Below are 9,367 nucleotides of genomic sequence, written 5' to 3'. Positions count from 1 at the left end.
TTTTTTTTAACTGTAGATCATGCATGTGATTGTAATTACAAATTTGTACAATGTTGTTAAAGTAGGAAAACACACATGCCTTAAAGCTTAAAAAGCAGGGCCCAAAGCTTATTAGTTTAAATTACAGTATGTTTCAAGTTTGTATTCGTTTGTAATAGCTCTATTTAGAAAATTCAAAGGTCGTGATTTATAAAAGTAGTGTATTGACATATAAGTTCAAGTGGCTTGTAGCTGTGAAAACAAATGGAAACTTCATTTTGTAATACTGGATCCTAGCAAGAGGCTCCAGTCCAAGTGGAACAGTCAGTTTTAACTTTTTAACAGATCTTATTTTTTTATTTTGAGTCCCACTATTAATGTGTGTTTAAAAAAAAAAAGATGGGTTGGTGTGTGCAAAGCAGTCTTGGTTAAACTTAAGTATACATTCTTTGTCCTCCCAGTTCTAGGAAGAGTCTAGGGTGAGTAGGCCAGTTTTAATTTCCGAAGTGCGAAGTGTTTTTTACAAGGAAAAAAAAAAGGCCATTTTGCTTTTATACAGGAGACTAAAAGTCCATTTTGCTTTTATACAGGCGACAAAAGGTGCACTTTGAGAGAGGATCAATCCTATTCAGGGAAAATGATTGAAAATTTACCATTTGACAGTCCCTTAGATGAGCAGTGGGGAACTGCTTGCCAGGAACCAAACTTAGATATTGTTTTATGTGGTGCTATGTGTTTCAACACAAGCTTCCTTTTTAAATGTGCCTACTTTACCAAAATTGACGAAGAAGGGAAAAAAAAAAAACCTTTAAAAATTGAGTTAAAATTCAAGAGGTAATGACATCCTAAGAGAGAAGTAGGTGTCTGGGTAGTGATGACTTGTTTAATGTAAATCTTAGAGCATCTGGCATTCTTTTCTGCTTAGAATCTGAAGATTTCTTTAGAATCACTTATTTTAAGAGGATAGATTGCTATCATAAAACTACTTTTTCACTTGAGGCAGTGATCATACAGATAAGGATTATTATGTGTATCATTTTAAAGTGTTGAAGTTCAGCCTCTATTAAATACCTTCTCCATTGAGGAAAAAAAAGTTGACGTACCCACCACATACCTTAGAAGATCATTGACAATGTATAAACTGATTGATATTTATGTAAATATCAGTTTTCCGTGCTTTAATTTTGCACATTCCTGTCACAGGGAACCAGTTGGTTCTCCTACTAAAGTCTTGTGAGTTTTCTGTTTGGAAGGAGTCACAGCATCTGTTTACATTTACCTTATCAAATCTAGAACATGTATATTTGTAATTGTATGTCCTCATTCCTAGGAACGAATTTGCAGATGTGTACATATCTGAATACAGAAACTATAACATTTGGTAGTGTGCTACAAAGTATGTGCTTAGCTCATCTAGATATACCCACACTGTTATATGATACCTGAACATTAATCATTAAACCATTTTTGATTATTAAAAAAAAAAGAAGGGAGGGAGGGAAGGAAGAAAGGAAAGAAGGAAGAAAGAAAGGAAAGAAAGGGTGGTGGTTTGATTCAGGTGTCCCCCATAAACTTAGGTGTTCTGAATGCTAGGTTCCCAGCTGATGGATATTTGGGAATTAATGCCTCCTGGAGGGAGTGTATTGTTGGGGGCGGGCTTATGGGCTTTATAGCCAGTTTCCCTATGCCAGTGTTTGGCACACCCTCCTGTTGCTGTGTCCCACCTTATGTTGGCCAGGGGGTGATGTCCACCCTCTGCTCATGCCATCGTTTTCCCCTGCCATCGTGGAGCTTCCCCTCGAGCCTGTAAGCCAAAATAAATCTCTATTTCCCAGAAGCTGCTCTTGGTTGGGTGATTTCTAACAGCAATGCGAACTGGACTGCAACAGAAAGGAAGAAAAAGAAAATATTAGCCAAAAATTCTAGTGCCGTTTATTGACTAGCCTTCCTTTGCCTACAGAATTGTTACCAAGTTTTCATTTCACATAAGCATTTTTTTCAGCAAATGTATCCTATTTGATACATCAATCTGTCTAAATGTAGATGTCTGAGTATTTCAATGACTACAATTTTGCTATAGCCTTGGTATCTGCTAGGGTGAATCCCTTTTCTTTGTATTGTTTCAGAATTGTTTTGGTTACTATTGGGCCTAGTGTTCTTCTGAATGGATTTTCTGATCTTCTCATACAAGTCAGTAAAGGCTGGAGAGATGGCTCAGTGGTTAAAGGTGCTTGCTGCAAAGCCTGACTGCCTGGGTTCAATTCCCCAATACTCCGGTAAAGCCAGACATGCAAAGTGGTGCATATGTCTGCAGTGGCAGGAGGCCATAGTGCACCCACAATTCTCTCCCCCCTTCTCTTTCTCTGTCTCAAATAAATAAACACTTTTTAAAATTTTTGGTTTTTTGAAGTAGGGTCTTATTAGCCCAGGCTGACCTGGAATTCACTCTGTATTCTCAGGGTGGCCTTGAACTCACAGTGATCCTTTTACCTCAGCCTCCCAATCCCAAGTGCTGGGATTAAAGGTGTGCACCACCACGCCCAGCCAAATATAAGAAAGAGAGGGAGGGAGGGAGAGAGAGAAAGAGGCAGAAAGAGAGAATGGGCACATCAAGGCCTCCAGCCACCACAAATTCCAGACCAATGCACCACCTTGTGTATCTGACTTACATGGGTTCTGGGGTGTTGAACCTGGGTCCTTTGGCTTTGCAGGCAAATGCCTTAACCACTAAGCCATCTCTCCTGCCCCAAATACTTTTTAAAAGTCAGTTATAGGCTAGAGAGATGGCTTAGCCATTAAGGTGCTTGCCTGTGAAGCCTAAGGACCCATGTTTGATCTCTCTCCAGATCCCACATAAGCCAGATGCACAAAGGTGATGCAAGCACAAGGCAGACATGTCCACTGGGTGGCACAAGTGTCTGGAGTTTGATTGCAGTGGCTGAGGCCCTGGTGTGCCAATTCTCTCTTGCGTGATCTCTCTCACTCTCTCTAAAATATAAAAAAAATTAAGCCAGTTAGAAAAATTCCCCAGGGATTTTTAAAATTTTTTGGTTTTATTTTATTTATTTGACCAGCAACAGACAGAGAGAGAAAGAGGGAGAGAGAGAGAGAGAGAGAGAGAGAGAGAGGGAGGGAGAGAGAGAGAATGGGCATGCCAGGGCTTCTAGCCATTGCAAACAAACTCCAGAAGTGTATGCCCCTTGTGCGTCTGGCTAAGTGGGTCTCCTGGGAAATTGAGCCTCGAACTGGGATCCTTAGGCTTCACAGGCAAGCGCTTAACAGCTAAGCCATCTCTCCAGCCCTCCCCAGGGATTTTTGAAGAGAATTTATTACATTGATTGTGGAAACAGGAACTGATACTGTCACACTGTTCTTCTCCTGCACGTGAGCAGACCCTCTCCATTTTTGTAAATTTAATTAAACAGTTTTTCACATCTTTGGTTAGGTTTCACTTCTATGTACTTTATATACATAAGATATTGTAAATGACATCTTACTTATTTCATCTTCATTCTTTATTTTCCTGAGGGTGTATGTGTGTGCGCACGCAGTGGGGGGGTTGTTATAGGTGGCACATGCACATATATCAGTTGTGGCTCCCTGTGTGCTTGTCTGTGGCAGGGTGCACTCACTGTCTGTGGCTGGAGCACAATATCCCTGTCTGGCTTCATGGCTTTTTTTAAAAAAATTATTTATTTATTTATTTGAGAGCGACAGGCACAGAGAGAAAGACAGATAGAGGGAGAGAGAGAGAATGGGCGCGCCAGGGCTTCCAGCCTCTGCAAACGAACTCCAGACGCGTGCGCCCCCTTGTGCATCTGGCTAACGTGGGACCTGGGGAACCGAGCCTCGAACCGGGGTCCTTAGGCTTCACAGGCAAGCGCTTAACCGCTAAGCCATCTCTCCAGCCCCTTCATGGCTTTTTCACTCCATTCTTACTTAAACCTAAGTCCCTTAATGACCCCAGAGCTGTTTCGTCACTAACCCTGGCTTTGTGCTCTCCGATGGAAGTAGGTGGCAGACAGGTGTGGCCACATTCATTGTTTCTGTACGGTCTAGGGATCAAACTTTGTGGTCTCTCCAGCCTCCTCAGACCCTCCTGCCTGTTCAAAGTACTCAACCACTGAGCTGTCTTTCCAAAAGCCCTCATCCTCACTCTTAAGTGACAGTGTTATTCACTTCCTTTTTTTTTTTTTTTTTAAGATTTATTTATTTATTAGAGGTACAGAGATAGACAGAAAGAATGGGCACACCAGGGCCCCTAGCCCCTGCAAACGAACTCTGGATGCACGTGTCACCATGTGCATCTGGCTTACATGGGACACGGAGAATCGAACCTGGGTCCTTAGGCTTCGCAGGCAAGAGCCTTTAATCACCAAGCTATCTGTCTAGCCCTGTTCACTTCCTTTTATTATTCTATTTTTTTTTTTTTCTTAAAGCACTGGGAATCCACAGCCAGTCATGGTGATGCACACCTTTAATCCCAGTACTTGGGAGGCAGAGGTAGGAAGATCCCTGTGAGTTTGAGGTCAGCATGAGACTAAATAGTGAATTCCAGGTCAGCCTGGGATACAGTGAGACTCTACCTCCAAAAACCAAAAACCAAAACCAAAAAGAAAACCCCAAAAGAGCAAAGTTCAGAAGTATAAGTTTTTAACAGTTTACCATGCTTCAATAGTATTTCCTCTCCCTTAACCCTAAAATAAACATTATTCTTTTTTTAAATAATTTTTTTCATTTATACTTTTATAATTTTTTGTGTTGTTTTCTGTATTTTCTCTATTCTCAGGTGGCTTTGAACTCTTGGCAATCCTCCTATTTCTACCTCTTGAGTGCTGGGATTAAAGGCGTGTGCCACCACACCCGGTAATTTTATAATTTTTTAGCGCAACAAAGAGAGAGCGGGAGAGAGACAGAATTGGCATACTAGGGCCCCACCACTACAATTGAACCCCAGATGCTTGCGCCACCTAGTGGGCATGTGCGACCTTACGTTTGCCTCACTGTTGTGCTTATGTACGATCAACATAGGATCAGGATCTGGAGAGAGATCAACACGGGTCTTTAGGCTTTGCAGGCAAGCTCAACTGCTAAACCATCTCTCCAGCTCTCGTTTTTAATTTTATTTATTTTTATTTTTTCATCTTATTTATTATTATTATTATTATTATTATTATTATTTTGTTTTTTCAAAGTAGGTTCTCACTCTAGCTCAGGTTGACCTGGAATTCACTGTGTAGTCTTGGGTGGCCACAAACTCACTGCAATCTTCCTACTTCTGCCTCCTGAGTACTGGGATTAAAGGCGTGCTGACTATGCACGGCTTCTCATTCATTTAAAAAAAATTATTCACTTATTTGCAAGCAGAGAGAGAGAGAGGGAGGAAGAAAGAGAGAGAAAAGACAGAATAGGTACACAAGAGCCTCTTGCTGTTGCAAGTGCATGTGTCACTTTGTGCTTCATGGGTACTGGGGAATTGAACCCAGGTCATTAGGCTTTGCAGGCAAGCACCTTAACTGCTGAGCCATCTCTCCAGCCCACAAACATTATTCTTAATAGAAATATGCTTAGAACATGTCCTAGACATGAATATGACAAGGAAAAATAGTTTAATGAAATTTCATCCTAATTACCAAGAACAAAGAAATAATCCAATTAAAAAACAGCATATAGCTTGATTTATTTAAATAAAATTGATTTCATAATTGATTTAAAGCTGAGTCTCAGGCTTTAACTTAGTCCATTGATATTACTATGATGGATCTATCCTTTAATCTTTTTGTGCTGTACTGTCTATTGATTACTCTTTTTTCTTTTTTCCTTTCTAGCTTCCATGCATCTTATCTACATTGTCTTTCAAATTATTATTTTCTGGCTTTTTGTACTTAATTACTAAACAATCTTGTAGGTTAATTAATATTCCTGTTTTCCTTTAAAATAAAGCAAGGAGCTCAGAATGTTTTATCTCTACCTATTCTTTCTCTCATACATTGTTTCTCCTGCTTAGTTCTAGTTTTATAACCTTTATACTTTCATTTCTGTTGTTTCATGCAGTCAGTGATTATTCAGGATTGTCTATATGCTTACTGCCATTTTGCTGCTACAGTACATCTTTTAAAATATCTTTACTGAAGCTGGAGAGATGGCTTAGTGGTTGAGGGTGTTTGCTTGCAAAACCTGATGGCCCAGGTTTGATTCTGCAGTACCCACGAAAAGCCAAATGCACAAAGTAATATATGCATTTGGAGTTTATTTGGAGCAGAAAGAGACTCTGGCGTGTTCTGTCTCTCGATTTCCCTTTCCTTGTGAATAAGTAAATAAATAAAATATTTAATGTTTTATTTATTTATTTACTAGAGAGAGAGAATGGGCGCACCACCGTCTCCAGTCACTGCAAACAAATTTCAGGTGTATGGTCACCTTGTACTTCTGGTCTTACGTGGGTAACTGGGGAATCAAACCTGGGTCCTTAGGCTTCCCTGACAAATGCCTTAACTACTAAGCCATCACTCCAGCCCCAAATAAATAAAATATTTAAATGACCAAAAAAATTCTTTATTGAACTATAATTCAATACAGCTCACTGATGTAAATGCACATTCATTAGCTTGTCTACTCACAGAATTGTATCTCCACCAGCACGATCAACTTTGGAATATTTGCATGAGCCCCCAAAAGAGCTTCATGAAGTAGGCACACCCCAATTCTCAGCACCACCTCCTAGCTAGACAACCACTGTTCTCCTTTGAGTCCCAATAGACTTACCTAATCAATATTTTTCAGAGAAAAGATTATACAATACAGGGTTTTGGGGACTGGCTGCTTTTATATAATGTTTTCAAAGTTCATCACAGTTGGTAACATATGTCGCTACTTCCTTTGTGAAGCCAAATCATGTTTTATTGTATGGCTAGACTCTGCTTTACTTATCTATTCCATCTGGTAGACATTTATCTTGTTTCTATGTTTTCACCATTATGAATAATACATTTTTTATGAGGCAATCCCTACAGACTGGCCTTTCTTTATGAGAGAGAATTGATGTGCCAGGGCCTCCAGCTACTGCAATCAAACTCCAGAGGTGTGCGCCCAACTTCTATGAGCATTTATTGATTGTGTATGGGGGGGCAGTTGAGGCAAGATCTCAATCCAGACCAGACTGACCTAGACCCCACTCTGTAGCCCAGGCTGGCCTCGAACTCATGGCGATCCTCCTGTGGCCTGAGTGTCAAGTTTCATTGGCTTTTACTTGCATCTTTTATGTTGAAATCTTGTTCAATGGTCAATACAATGACTTATTTACATTAAACTAGGGTTTATTTTAAGTAGTTTTTAAAGAGTAGCAACATTGTCTATACAATGAATTACCAAAAAATACTGGCACAATATTACCTCTTACACTCAGGATATATATTATGATTTCTTTATCCTTCAATCTAGATATACTTCAATTAACCCATAATACTTTTCATTAAGGTATATCCTATTTTTGTTTGCTTTGTTTTTGTAAGGTAGGGCCTGGCTTTAGCCCAGGCTGACCTGGAATTCACTGTGGAGTCTCAAGGTGGCCTCCAACTCACAGAAACCTTCCTAACTCTGCCTTCTGAGTGCTGGGATTAAAGGCATGGGCTTTTAAAGTTTAGCCTTAAAACAATCCTTTTCTGTATGTTCTGTTTTCGTTGTGTCTTTTTATATTACCGATTTGTTAATCTAGTCCATTTATCTTAATTCTTTCAAAAAAAAAGAGCCAAAAATGGATACAAATTCATTCTTTTGCATATAGTTATCCACTCATCCCAATCCCATTGGTTGCGTAGCAATTTCCATCCAATCAAAACATTTCATCCTGAAGGGAAGCTGCTTCAGTTTCATCATGACTCAGGAAGTTCCTGACCTAGTCAAGGCTCCGGAGATAAACAGGACCTCACACATCTCAGGAACTTCCTGAAACTTACCGGAACCCCTTCCCTGCCTAAAGTCACACAAGTGTGAACTGCTAGCTGGTAGATGGACACGCCCCTCACCTGCTCTGTTTATAACCCCAACAAATTCACTGGCTCATCCAAATTGAATTTTTATATTTCTTGTTTTAAATATTTTGCTTAGTATTTATTTGCAAGGAGAGAGAGAGATTCACGTGCCACCCTGTGCAGCTGACTTTACATGGGTAATGGGGGGGTCAAACCAGGGCTGTTGGGCTTTGCAAGCAAGCCCTTTTAACCATTGAGCAATCTATCTAGCCCCCAAATGGGACTTTTGTGCAGTAGTGTTTTGGTTGGTCGTTTGTGTCCTGTGTGGTGTAAATAGGTATGTATTTGGGTTTACTCAGGGAAAAACGGGAAAAGTTTCTCAAGACATTCTTATGAAAAATATTCTTTACCTTTTGAATATCTTGAAAACTTGTCAAAAATCAATTGATAGCAAATGTAAGGAAAATATATTTCAGTAAGTCAGATGCACAAGGGGGCGCACACATCTGGAGTTCATTTGCAGTGGCTCAAGGCCCTGGTGCGGCCATTCTCTCCCTCTCTCTCTCTCTTTCTGCCTTTCTCTCTGTGTTGCTCTCAAATAAATAAATAAAACTAAAAAAAAAAAAGTGTTTCAAAGATGAATTTCTTTTTTTGTTTTGAGGCAGGGGCTCACTCTAACCCAGGCTTGCCTCAGTCACAGTGATCCTCCTACATCAGCCTCTTCAGTGCTGGGATTAAAGGCTGGCTAGCTGAATTATTTTTATTAAAATTAATAAAAACATTCTTAATAAAAATAAAATAATTTTTTATGTTTTCAAAATGTATTTTATTTATTTATTTATTTTTTAAATATGGAAAGCTTCTCAAATTTGCGTGTCATCCTTGTGCAGGGGCCTTGCTAATCTTCTCTGTATTGTTCCAATTTTAGTATATGTGCTGCCGAAGCAAACACCAAAATGTTATTTTAAAATGAACTAGTTTTGAGACTCCCAAGTCCATGACATTGACCCGTATGTCAGTTCTTAGACCATTGCTTATTGTTTTTATTACTGTAACTTTGATAAATTTTGATATTTTGAAGTGTCAGTCTTCTTAGCTTACATCTATTAAAAAAAAATTCTAAAACTTTCTGGGGCTGAAGAGATTGCTTAGTGGTTAAGGTGCTTGCCTGTGAAGCCCAAGGACCCACATTTCACTCCAGATCCCACATAAGACAGGTGCACAAAGGTGTGGCAAGTGCAAGGTCTCACATGTCCACTAGGTGGTGTAAGCATCTGGAGTTCAATTGTAGTGGCTGAGGCCTTGGTGAGCCAATTCTCTCTCTCTCCCTAAAATAAAGTAAAGTAAATAAATAGTTTAGGCTGTTTGTTGTCCCTTACACTACATATGAATTTTAATATGCTTTTCTAAAAGCCATC

The 9,367-nt window shown here is 39.6% G+C and overlaps 1 non-coding gene and 1 pseudogene across 1 annotated transcript; one reads left to right on the top strand and one right to left on the bottom strand.

The window, feature by feature from the left end:
- The window catches only part of LOC101613628, a 1,146-nt pseudogene extending 1,049 nt beyond the window's left edge, over nt 1-97 (top strand).
- Nucleotides 98-8,794: 8,697 nt separating this feature from the next.
- Nucleotides 8,795-8,901, bottom strand: LOC123462423. Its single transcript, XR_006638245.1, has one exon. It is a non-coding gene; the product is annotated as a U6 spliceosomal RNA (small nuclear RNA).
- Nucleotides 8,902-9,367: the final 466 nt, after the last annotated feature.

Source organism: Jaculus jaculus, chromosome 7, assembly GCF_020740685.1.
Source record: "Jaculus jaculus isolate mJacJac1 chromosome 7, mJacJac1.mat.Y.cur, whole genome shotgun sequence".
NCBI lineage: Eukaryota > Metazoa > Chordata > Mammalia > Rodentia > Dipodidae > Jaculus > Jaculus jaculus.
Note: the sequence above shows the minus strand (reverse complement) of the source record. Positions and strands in the feature narration are given on the sequence as shown.